This window comes from Schistocerca americana, chromosome 1 (genome assembly GCF_021461395.2).
Source record: "Schistocerca americana isolate TAMUIC-IGC-003095 chromosome 1, iqSchAmer2.1, whole genome shotgun sequence".
Lineage (NCBI taxonomy): Eukaryota > Metazoa > Arthropoda > Insecta > Orthoptera > Acrididae > Schistocerca > Schistocerca americana.
The window spans coordinates 1,012,629,918-1,012,642,355 of NC_060119.1; the positions used below are offsets into that span (position 1 = coordinate 1,012,629,918).

Consider the following 12,438-nt stretch of genomic DNA (forward strand, 5'->3'; position numbering starts at 1 on the left):
GTTTCATTCAACCTAAACTGACATATGTCATCTGTTTCCGATATTGTAGCGAACTGAAAACTGGAGATAACTTTCAAAGCTGACCGTATATTGTACACTCGCCCGAGACCGCGGAGCTCGGGAATGAATATTTCCCAAATCGATATTGCTCAGCCGGTGCGTTCGTGTAAGCTGTCGGCGTTGTGTCAGCAACGATCACGTCGCAAGGGGCGTCCGGTTTCAATGGCCGAACAGCTGGCCGTAACCCATACATCATACTAACAGGCGCTAAGCGCTGCGTCGCGTGATGCGTGGAGACGCGTCGACTGTGGAATATTAGAAGCTGTCTCGTCTTGTGATTGATCACTCTTATGTGTAAATTTGCTGTCGAAAAGTCCAGACTGGCAGAATGTTAAGTGGGCGCCGTGTAGAAGATGGTATTACAGTGCGGCCCTCCTGGTCAGAGGAGAGGGGCTGTTGTTTGCATCTGTATCCTGATAGCCAGTGTGCGGTAGAGTCGTAGTTTGGTAGCACTCTCATGTGCCCTCTTTTGTTCTGTTCGCCTATGGTGCCTGAGAAGAACAACGGTCGATATGCATCCGTTTAAGCTCTAATTTCTCCCATAGTCGTCATTTCACGAGATGTAATTATATGGGAGGAAGGAAGGAGTTGCTACACTATTCACGATATGTATGCTCTCGAGGTTTTACAGTAATACTGTTCGTGATCCTGAAAGCCTCCCTTGTAACGTCTGCTACTGCAGTTTTAACACAACATCCAGTCCCCGAACGGAGAAAATCTCCCACAAGGCCGGGAATCGAAACCGCGCCTCTCACATGGCATTCTGCCACGTTGGCCGTTCAGCTATGGAGACGAAGTCAGCATTGCTGGGAAAGTGGTTTGATGCGGTCCGCCACGAATGACTCTCCTTTGCCAAACTTTTCATCTCAGAGTAGTACTTGCAATCTACGTCATCAGTTATTTGCTGGCTGTATTCCAATCTCTGCCTTTCGCTACATTTTTTACCCTCTACAGCTCCCTGTAGAACCATAGGGGTTACTCCCTGATGTCGTAACTGATGTCCTACAATCCTGTCCCTTCTTCTTGTCAGTGTTTGCCATATACAGGGTGTTACAAAAAGGTACGGCCAAACTTTCAGGAAACATTCCTCACACACAAATAAAGAAAAGATGTTATGTGGACATATGTCTGGAAACGCTTAATTTCCATGTTAGAGCTCATTTTAGTTCCGTCCACCTACGCTCAATGGGGCACGTTATTATGATTTCGTACGGGATACTCTACCTGTGCTGCTTGAACATGTGCCTTTACAAGTACCACACAACATGTGGTTCATGCACGATGGAGCTCCTGCACATTTCAGTCGAAGTGTTCGTACGCTTCTCAACAACAGATTCGGTGACCGATGAATTGGTAGAGGCGGACCAATTCCATGGCCTCCACGCTCTCCTGACCTCAACCCTCTTGACTTTCATTTATGGGGGCATTTGAAAGCTCTTGTCTACGCAACCCCGGTACCAAATGTGGAGACTCTTCGTGCTCGTATTGTGCACGGCTGTGATACAATACGCCATTCTCCAGGGCTGCATCAGCGCATCAGGGATTCCATGCGACGGAGGGTGGATGCATGTATCCTCGCTAACGGAGGACATTTTGAACATTTCCTGTAACAAAGTGTTTGAAGTCACGCTGGTACGTTCTGTTACTGTGTGTTTCCATTCAATGATTAATGTGATTTGAAGAGAAGTAATAAAATAAGCTCTAACATGGAAAGTAAGCGTTTCCGGACACATGTCCTCATAACATCTTTTCTTTATTTGTGTGTGAGGAATGTTTCCTGAAAGTTTGGCCGTACCTTTTTGTAACACCCTGTATACCTTTCCTCGATGATTTTGTGAAGAATATCCTCCTTATGAGCCTTATTAGTCCACTTAATTGTCTTGTGTAGCACCACATCTTAAATGCCTCGATTTTCTAATTCGGCTGTTTTCCCGCAGTCCCATGTTACACTACACAAGAATTCTGTGCTCCAAGCGTACATTCTCAGAAATTTCTTCGTCAAATTAAGGCCTATGTTCGAAACTAGTAGACTTTTCTTGGGTGGAAATGCCCTTTTTGCCAATGCCAGTTGATTATTTTGCTGTCTAGGTAACAGAACTCCTTAACTGCGTCTACTTCGTGATACTCAATTCTGATCTTAAGTTTCTCCCTATGCTCGTTTCTCCGATTTACTCTCATACAATATTCTATACTCATTAAACTGTTCATACCATTCAACACACCTTAGAGATGTCACTTCACTTTCACTGAGGATAGCAATGTCATCAGTGAATCTTATCCTTGTCCGCGGCTCGTGGTCTTGCGGTAGCCTTCTCGCTTCTCGCGTCCGCAGCTCGTGGTCGTGCGGTAGCGTTCTCGCTTCCCACTCCCGGGTTCCCGGGTTCGATTCCCGGCGGGGTCAGGGATTTTCTCTGCCTCGTGATGACTGGATGTTGTGTGATGTCCTTAGGTTAGTTAGGTTTAAGTAGTTCTGAGTTCTCGGGGACTGATGACCATAGATGTTAAGTCCCATAGTGCTCAGAGCCTCTCGCTTCTCGTGCACGGGGTCCCGGGTTCGATTCCCAGTGGGGTCAGGGATTTTATCTGCCTCGAGATGACTGGGTGTTGTGTGTCTTTCATCATCATTTCATCCTCATTCACCCACAAGTCGCCGTAGTGGCGTCAAAGAATTTGTGGAGCGGCGGCCGAACCGCCCCGCGAGGGGTCTCCCGTCCACCTTTGCCATACGCTCATTCATTCATTCATCTTATCCTTGATATTCTTTCACCTTGAACGCCGTCAGGCGTAATAACATGAGACTTGGGGGTGCGCTGATGACAGAAAGCATGGGTCACATTTCAGTGGTGTCGGTGGAGTCTATCAGCAGGACGGGTTTCACTAGACATGGCCTGCACCTCAACAGGTATGGGAAGGGGAGGTTGGCAAAGCTTATAGGTGACAGCATAGGTGGGGTTGGTGGGATCACTCATGGGAAAATTCCTGCAGTAGTGGGTGTTAGAGCTGCACCTTTTTTACATTGAAGTCAGCTGATAGGTATTCCTGCTTAAGGGAAGTCTCTCTAACAAGGGAATCACTTTTGACAAAGCTTAGGTATCAGAGTGATGAGGGAATTAGTATATTTCATCAAAATATACAAGGTATTAGAGATAAAGTTAGTGAACTGCTTATAGATGTTGACTCTGAAATATTGGTATATCTGAACACTTCTTAAATAAGGAGATAATTCAGAGGCTTCCTTTACCGGGATACAGGTTGGCTGGCAGCTTTTCGAGGACCTCTTTGCGGTGTGGGGGAGTAGCCATGTATGTGAAAAACGGCATCCCATTTGAGTCAATTGATGTTTCAAAGTACTGCACTGAAAAGGTGTTTGAATGTTGTGCAGGTGTGGTTAAATTTAACGGAGCTAAACTTCTAACTGTTGTTATTTATAGATCCCCAGACGCCGATTTCACAACATTTTTGTTAAAGCTAGAGGAGGTTCTTGGTTCACTTTATAGGAAATACAAAAAGTTAGTTATATGAAGTGACTTCAATATTAATTGTATAAGTGATTGTGCAAGGAAGAGGATGCTGGTAGACCTCTTTAATTCATATAATCTTATGCAAACCGTATTCTTTCCAACGAGAGTGCAAGGGAACAGTAGAACAACCATAGACAACATTTTTGTTCATTCCTCATTACTAGAAGGGCATACTGTTAGCAAAAAGGTGAATGGCCTTTCAGATCATGATGCACAAATTTTAACTTTAAAAGATTTTTGTGCTGCAACACGTGTTAAATATAGTCATCAGCTGTTCAGGAAAGCTGATCCAGTTGCTGCAGAGACCTTTGTAAGCCTTATAAAGGAACAAGAGTGGCAAGATGTTTATAGCGCTGATACAGTAGATGATAAATATAATGCTTTTCTCAAGACTTTTCTCATGCTCTTTGAAAGTTGCTTTCCGTTAGAACGTTTAAAACAGGGTACTAGCGCAAACAGGCAGCCTGGGTGGCTGACTAGAGGGATAAGAATATCTTGTAGGACAAAGTGGTAATTATATCAAAACGTTATAAACAGTCAAAACCTAAATGCAGCAGCCCATTACAAACAGTATTGCAAGGTGCTTAAAAAATGTTGTTAGGAAGGCAAAAAGGAAGTGGTATGCAGATGGAATAGCTAAGTCTCAGGATAAAATTAAAACCATTTGGTCAGTCGTAAAGGAAGTGGTTGGTCTGGAGAGACAGGTCGAGGATATAGAATCAGTGCATAGTGGGAATGTCCGTGTTACTGATAAGTCGCATATATGTACAGTATTTAATAATCACTTTCTGAATATAGCAGGTGAACTAAATAGAAACCTAGTCCCAACAGGGAATCATACAGCGCTCTTAGAAAAAAGTGTTCCGAGACTGTTACCTGAAATGCTCCTCCATGATACTGACAAGAGGGAGATTGAGTTAATAATTAAATCACTAAAGACCAAGAACTCTCATGGACATGACGGGGTATCTAGCAGAATACTGAAGTATTTTTCTATGTATGTTAGCCCAGTTCTCAGCCATATCTGTAACTTTTCGTTTAGGAGTGGTCGGTTTCCTGACCGATTAAAGTACTCGGTAGTGAAGCCACTTTATAAAAAGGGAGACACTGATAATGTTGACAATTTTAGACCTATTTCTATGCCATCGGTGTTTGCTAAAGTTATCGAGAAGGTTGTATATACAAGGTTACTGGAGCATTTAAATTCACATAATTTGCTGTCAAATGTACAGTTTGGTTTTAGAAATGGTTTAACAACTGAAAATGCTATATTCTCTTTTCTCTGTGAGGTTTTGGACGGATTAAATAAAAGGTTGCGAACGCTAGGTGTTTTCTTTGATTTAACGAAGGCTTTTGACTGTGTTGACCACAAAATATTACTGCAGAAGTTGGACCATTATGGAGTAAGGGGAGTAGCTTACAATTGGTTCGCCTCTTACTTTAAGCACAGAAAGCCGAAGGTAATTCTCCGCAATATTGAGAGTGGTATTGATGTTCAGTCCCAATGGGGCACTGCTAAGTGGGGCGTTCCCCAAGGGTCGGTGCTGGGGCCACTGCTGTTTCTTATTTATATAAATGGTATGCCTTCTAGTATTACAGGTGATTCAAAAATATTTCTGTTTGCTGATGACACCAGCTTGGTAGTGCAGGATCTTGTGTGTAATATTGAAACAGTATCAAATATTGTAGTTCATGAAATAAGTTCGTGGCTTGTGGAAAATAATTTGATGCTAATTCACAGTAAGACTCAGTTTTTACAGTTTCTAACTCACAATTCAACAAGAACCGATATTTTGATCAGACAGAATGGGCATATTATAAGCGAGACGGAACAGTTCAAGTTCCTAGGCGATCGGATAGATAGTAAGCTGTTGTGGAAAGCCCATGTTCAGGATCTTGTTCAGAAACTAAATGCTGCTTTATTTACCATTAGAACAGCATCTGAAATAAGTGACACTTCAACACGAAAAGTAGTCTACTTCGCATATTTTCATACGCTCATGCCTTATGGTATTATTTTTTGGAGTAATTCTTCTGATTCAAAAAGGGAATTTCTGGCTCAAATACGGGCTGTTCCAGCTATGTGCGGTGTAAGTTCGAGAACCTCTTGACATTGCCCTCACAGTATATATTTTCTTTAATGTCGTTTGTTGTTAGCAATATTAGCCTATTCCCAAGAGTTAGCAGCTTTCACTCAGTTAGTACTAGGCAGAAATCAAATCTGCAAGTAGAATGCACTTCCTTGACTCTTGTGCAGAAAGGAGTGCAGTATTCGGCTGCATCCATTTTCAATAAGCTACCACAAGAACTCAAAAATCTTAGCAGTAGCCCAAACTCTTTTAAGTCTAAACTGAAGAGTTTCCTCATGGCTCACTCCTTCTATTCTGTCGAGGAGCTCCTGGAAGAGCTAAAAAATTAAGCAAATTCCAGTGTTACATTGTTGATTTTCTTCATTTAAACGTACGACTGGTCACCTGAATATGGCTTTTTATATTTCATTTTATCTGTTTCTAATATCGTGTTATAATTTCATGTATTGACTCGTTCCATGACCAGGGAGACTTCTCCTTAATTTGGTCCCACGGAACAATAAATAAATAAATAAAATAAAATAAATAAATATAATCGCACTCTTGAACCTTTTTTTCATTTCCGTCATTGCTTCTTAGATACATAGACTGAACAGTTGGAGGTGAAAGACTACATTCCTGCTTCCAAACTTTTTAAGCCGAACGCTTCGTTCTTGGTCTCGTTCCCTCTTGGGTCATGTACATATTGTATCTCACCCTTCTTTCCCTATAGTTTGCCCTTGTGTTTCTCGGAATTTCAAATATCTTGCATCATTTGACATTGTTGAACGCCTTTTGCAGGTCGACAAATCCGATGAACGTGTCTTGACTTTCTTTTAGTTTTGCTTCCATTATCAACTGCAACGTCAGAATTGCCTCTCTCGTCCCTTTACCTTTCCCGAAACCAGACTAATCGTTGTCATACGGATCATAAATTTTCTTTTTTAATTGTTCTGTATATTATCCTTGTCAACAATTTGGATGCATGAGCTGTTAAGCTGAGTGTGCAATAATTCTCACATTTGTCGGCTGTAGACATCTTCAGGAGTGTGTCGATGATGCTCTTCCAAAAGTCTGATAGTATACCGTCAAGAATTCATTCTACACACCAACGTGGATAGTCGTTTTGTTGTCACTTTTCTAGCAATTACTTTTGAAATTCTGACGGAATGTAATGTATTCCTTCTACCTTATCTGGTCGTAAGTCGTCCAAGGCTCTTTTAAGTTCTGTCTCTAATACTGGATCCACTACCTCTTCGCGCCGAGCGAGGTGGCTCTGTGGTTAGCACACTGGACTCCCATAAGGGAGGACGACGGTTCAAACACATGTCAGGCCACCCTGATTTACGTTTTCCATGATTTCCCTAAATCGCTTCAGGCAAATGCCGGGATGGTTCCTTTGAAAGGGCACGGCTGATTTACTTCCCCATCCTTCCCTACTCTGATGGAACCGATGACCTCGCTATTTGGTCCCCTCCCCCGAATCAACCAACCAAATCTCTTCCATGTCACCTCTTGTTTCTTCTTGTATTACATCGTCATGCAAGTCCGCCCCCTCAAATATGCCTTCAGTGTACTCATTCCACCTGTCTGCTTTCTCCTCTGCATTTAACGGAGACATTCCCCTTATGTAACACTCAGTTTGTTTGCCTGACCCGTGAACGAAACATGTATTTAAGAAATTAGATGGGCTCTATTGTCTACCTGAAATACTACTAAAATAAATTCGTGTGCAACCCTGCCAACTCGTACGGTTCACCCGTAAAATGTACGAAAGTTGCAGCATCTTACGGTCTTACGGATGGACGGTGTCATTTTACAACTTCACGGACAACAATTTGAAACGTTGACATTCGATAATCACCCCACTTTCGTGCAACCTATTGGTTGCGTGTGTCGAAGGCCAGTCCACAATAGTCGATAACTCATTCTTTGATATGACTGGTACTTTTAAGCGTGTGATGTCTGTGTCGTCATTGGAATCGAATTTAAAGCTGGGATAACAGTTATTCCATGTAAATCTTACATGTCGACAGGCTCTGCTCCGCAAAGTCTTTGTTCCGCTCCGTTGGCTTGTTGTGATTTAACCCATATTCTTTGACCACGTGTGGACTAATTATATTTGTTCCACGAGCATGTGTGTGTTTTGTGTGTGTGCGTGTGTGTGTGTGTGTGTGTGTGTGTGTGTGTGTGTGTATGTTGCCATCCTAGGTTGCATTTGCCACTTGATTAATCCAGCAGCTGAAAAAGGGTGCTGGAAGATTATCACTTGAGTGGGTGAACTCCTTGATGGTATATTTTATTTCTTAGAGAAGAGTGTCAAAAGAAAAGAACGCCTTCAGAAATTGCAGAATGAAGAGACAAAGAAAATAGTGAAGAATGTATGTACTAGGTGCTTATCTTTAGGCAGATGTTTGTATAGAGTGCTGGACAAGTGGGATCCGCTTCTTTCTTTCTTCAACGAGGAAGTAATAATTTGTACCCACAACATTTCCACAAGCTTGATATCTTTCAGAATACCTAGAGCTGAACACAGTGGATCCCTAAAAGAATAGAATATTCTTCCAAATGCGACGTACCCATCCTAAAAAGTAAGACTTTTGCAACAGCATGTGAGGAAAAATTGTTTATGTTCTGTCCTCCAACTTGCACTTTCCTTCGTGTAACTATTCCGGTATTTGACAGATTGAATGTTTCCCTTCAGACTTCTTCCCCACAAGTTCACTTTTTATTAGAACATCTAATGGATTTACTAAAGCAGTTGTTCACCAAGTGTGTTAAACCCAAAATTGTCTAAAGCTCCTCATTGCTTGAAGTTAAATACAACTTGATTCAAAATCAAATGAGTGATGATGACTTAGTTATAGGCATTCAGACTTCGAACTTCGTGAGGTGTCTCCAGGATACAGTGAAATCCCTTTTCGACAGTGAGAAACTACTTTTGTGCTGCCTGTGACTACATTATCAACAAGTGATGTGTTACAGCATGCTCAAGCTGCTAGGTTAGACCAAATTGAAGATGCACAGTTTTCTTCGATTCGTTCTTTCTTGCAAAAGTTTCCCGTCTTGTTACTAAAGGAAGAGAATGAAACTGCAGATAACGTGTTGAATGAGCTTAAGAGGCAGTTTACAGCTCTTCAGGTAGATGACACTCTGGTAGCAAATCAAGATGCTGCAAGTGGGCACAAATATCAAAAATTGGTGGAAGCATTGGACTCCTTAAGCATAACCGAATTTCTAGAGTAATGCTCTCTATTCTCGCCATACCCCATAGCTATGCAGAATGTAAACGTGTTTTTAGTCTTGTAAAATAGAACTGAGTTCAGGCCATCCACGTCCAATGAATCTCTGGAGAATGTTTCTGTTTTGAAGACCAGGAGTCCCTGTTACGACAAAACATTTTCTCAAGACTTTTTGTAGGAAGCTGAAAAGGTCAGAACTATGACTAGCATGTGATTTGCAGTATGTATTACGTTATTTATTGTCTGTGTTGCGTTAAATAAGTTATATTCCGTAAAGCATAGTTATCGCATATCTACTTAATTCATCTAGGAAGCGCTGTTATGCATGCTCCAAACCAATATTCACCAAGCTTGCTGCTGTTTAACATGGATTTCTTCTTGATTGTTATGTTCATCTACAAATCATTAGCCTATGATATAAGTAGAGGTGATTTCATTGAAGTATCCTTTTTAAAGCATGAATTCTTGTATTTCGTAGCCCGGAAGCAGTATTATTTTCGTTAAGCCGGGGTACGTCGAAAATCATTAAATTTTTGTCGCGCTTGAGTTTTACCGATAGGCCACTTCAAAAGTTGGCAGGTGTGCATATGGCATGATTGGCTAGCAGACCGTCAAGAAGAGGATGATCAGCCGCCTGTTTGCAAGTTCTCTCAGTCGCACCCAACTGTGACGACTTGTGAGGCGTTAACCTACCCCACTAATCCTACCAGGGAAAGGGAAGCAGCAGTTTGTCGTGGAATCCAAACCACCTGTCGTTTCCGACTTATCTTCAAATTTTTGCAAGGTGATAGCTACTTTAAAGGCAGCCGGAAAAATTCCTGTCTCTGACAGGGATTCGACCCCGCGACGTCCCTGTCTCCAGGCTCACACTGCACCACTAGACCACCAAGCCTAACTGAAGTATTACTAGCTCGGCTCAGAGGGATGCAGACTGGTAACTTTATTAAGAAACTACTGTCGTGATTTACAAGTCAGCGATAATTTTTCTATATGTGACAAACGTCTTCAGTATCGATCTAATCCAAGTCTCTGGACGAGCAAGCTGTCGCGTGGATGTTCTTGCTCTCTGCTGGAAGGCAAAAGCAGCAGAAATGAATCATAGCCTCAGGCTAAACAACATGCGGAAATGGAACTTCCTGGCAGATTAAAAATATGTACCGGAGGCAGATTAAAACTATGTGCCGGAGCCGGAGTCGAACCCAGAGCTTTACCGATCGCGGGAAATGCTCTTACCTACTGAGCTATCCTGGCACGGCTCACGTTACACGTTCACACCTTCTCTTTCACCGATACCTTTCTTCTGCCTCCCTAAACGTTCGAGTTAGGGTCCCGGTCCAGCAAGCATCTTTAATCAGCCAGGGAGCTTGGGTACAGCGCAAACTCCGCGGCAAATGAAACATTCATTCTCGAAACGCAGAAATAGTCTGAGGAGTGGAGGGGACGAATGCAGACGTGTGTGGACTGAAATGGATGTTACTTCTAACTGAAAGTTTTTTCTAAGTACACAAATTTGCAATATTATTCTCAGGCGGACCTCAAGAACGCAGATGTGTGTGGACTGAAATGGATCTTACCTGTAACAGAACGTATTTCGTAAGTACACTAATTTGCAGTATTACTCTCCAGCGGACCTCAAGAATACGACTGCAGTTAATTTCAGAATGAGATTTTCACTCTGCAGCGGAGTGTTCGCTGATATGAAACTTCCTGGCAGATTGAAACTGTGTGCCGGACCGAGACTCGAACTTGGGACCTTTGCCTTTCGCGGACAAGTGCTCTACCAACTGAGCTACCCAAGAACGAGTCACGCCCCGTCCTCACAGCTTTACTTCAGCCAGTACCTCGTCTCCTACCTTCCAAACTTTACAGAAGCTCTCCTGCGAACCTTGCAGACCCAGCACTCCTGAAAGAAAGGATACTGCGGAGACATGGCTTAGCCACAGCCTGGGGGATGTTTCCAGAATGAGATTTTCACTCTGCAGCGGAGTGTTCGCTGATTTGAAACTTCCTGGCAGATTAAAACTGTGCGCCGGACCGAGACTCGAACTCGGGACCTTTGCCTTTCGCGGGCAAGTGCTCTACCAACTGAGCTACCCAAGCACGACTCACGCCCCGTCCTCACAGCCTTACTTCTGCCAGAACCTCGTCTCCTACCTTCCAAGCCTTACAGAAGCTCTCATGCGAACCTTGCAGAACTAGCACTCCTGAAAGAGAGGATATTGCGGAGACATGGCTTAGCCACAGCCTGGGGGATGTTTCCAGAATGAGATTTTCACTCGGCAGCAGAGTGTTCGCTGATATGAAACTTCCTGGTAGATTAAAACTGTGTGCCGGACCGAGACTCGTGGTAGAGCACTTGCACGCTAAAGACAAAGGTCCCGAGTTTGAGTCTCGGTCCGGCACACAGTTTTAATCTGCCAGGAAGTTTCATTGCAGTTGATTTATTTTCGAGAACCTTAATATACCACAGCCAACTGTTCATTTTGTGTCAGGGTGGTAGTATTTACAACCGAGCGAGGTTGCGTAGTGGTTATGACAGCCACCAATGCTTGACCAACAGAAAGAAGCCTGCCGAGGTATGTTAACGACACCGTGTAGTCCACCAAATTCCAAAGCTCCCATCACTGTCTCAGTAATGTTGCTAGATCTCTTCCCACGGTCCGTCTGTGCGGTTTCTTTTCAACTCTCTACCGAGCAATACCGCACATTGATCAATATATTGTTAGCAGTGCATTAAGGCGGACGGCGGCAGAAATCCTCGCATGGCCATCCAGATAAAGGTTTTCCGCTTGAGGGAACAGCGAGAATGGCTCCTTTGAAAAGGACACTACTGATTTCCTTCCCTATTCATCCCTAATGCGAGTGTGAGCCCACCGCAAATGCCTTGTCGTCGAAGGAATGTGAAGCTCTAATCTTCCTTCCAGAGCAGCCAGCTCCCAAATATTCTCGTAACGACTGCAGCAGAGGTAGCTACCTCAGACATCTGTGCAGTACTCGCGCATAGACCACACGCGGTATGCACCATCGACATTGCTACTAAACTTTCACGGAAATGTCCATTAAATGGGAACCTTCGACTCCCCCTTCTCCAACCCATTTCAACTGATAGTAGCATATTCGTTCCACTTTTTACTGCTTTGTCAATACTGTACGGAAGACTGGAAAACAAAACTAGAGATCAGTTGATCATTTTGGCTTTCGGAATGGTAAAGATAATGCAAACAAGATTGAAGACACATCCATAGGATTTACCTGGAAAAAGCGTTCGACGTAAAATGGTGCAAGACGGTAGAAACTGAGAAAACTGAGAAAAATGGGGGAATACTATCGCTAAATACGCCTTATGTACAATAACCAAGAAGTGCTCGAATAAAAAGGCCGTAAGACAGGGATGTAGTCTTCAGAGCCTAGCTGTACAACGACGGAGCAATGGCGGAAATAAAAGAAAAGTTCAAAAATGCGATTAAAATTCAGGAAGAAATGATATCAGTTATAAGATTCGAAGACGACATTGTTGTTTTTGTTGTTGTTGTTGTGGTCTTCAGT

At 43.0% G+C, this 12,438-nt stretch overlaps 1 non-coding gene across 1 annotated transcript; it reads right to left on the reverse strand.

Annotated features, from left to right (window-relative positions):
• Window positions 1-10,917: 10,917 nt before the first annotated feature.
• On the reverse strand, window positions 10,918-10,992 carry Trnas-cga. The gene has a single exon. It is a non-coding gene; the product is annotated as a tRNA-Ser (tRNA).
• Between the last annotated feature and the right edge of the window lie 1,446 nt (window positions 10,993-12,438).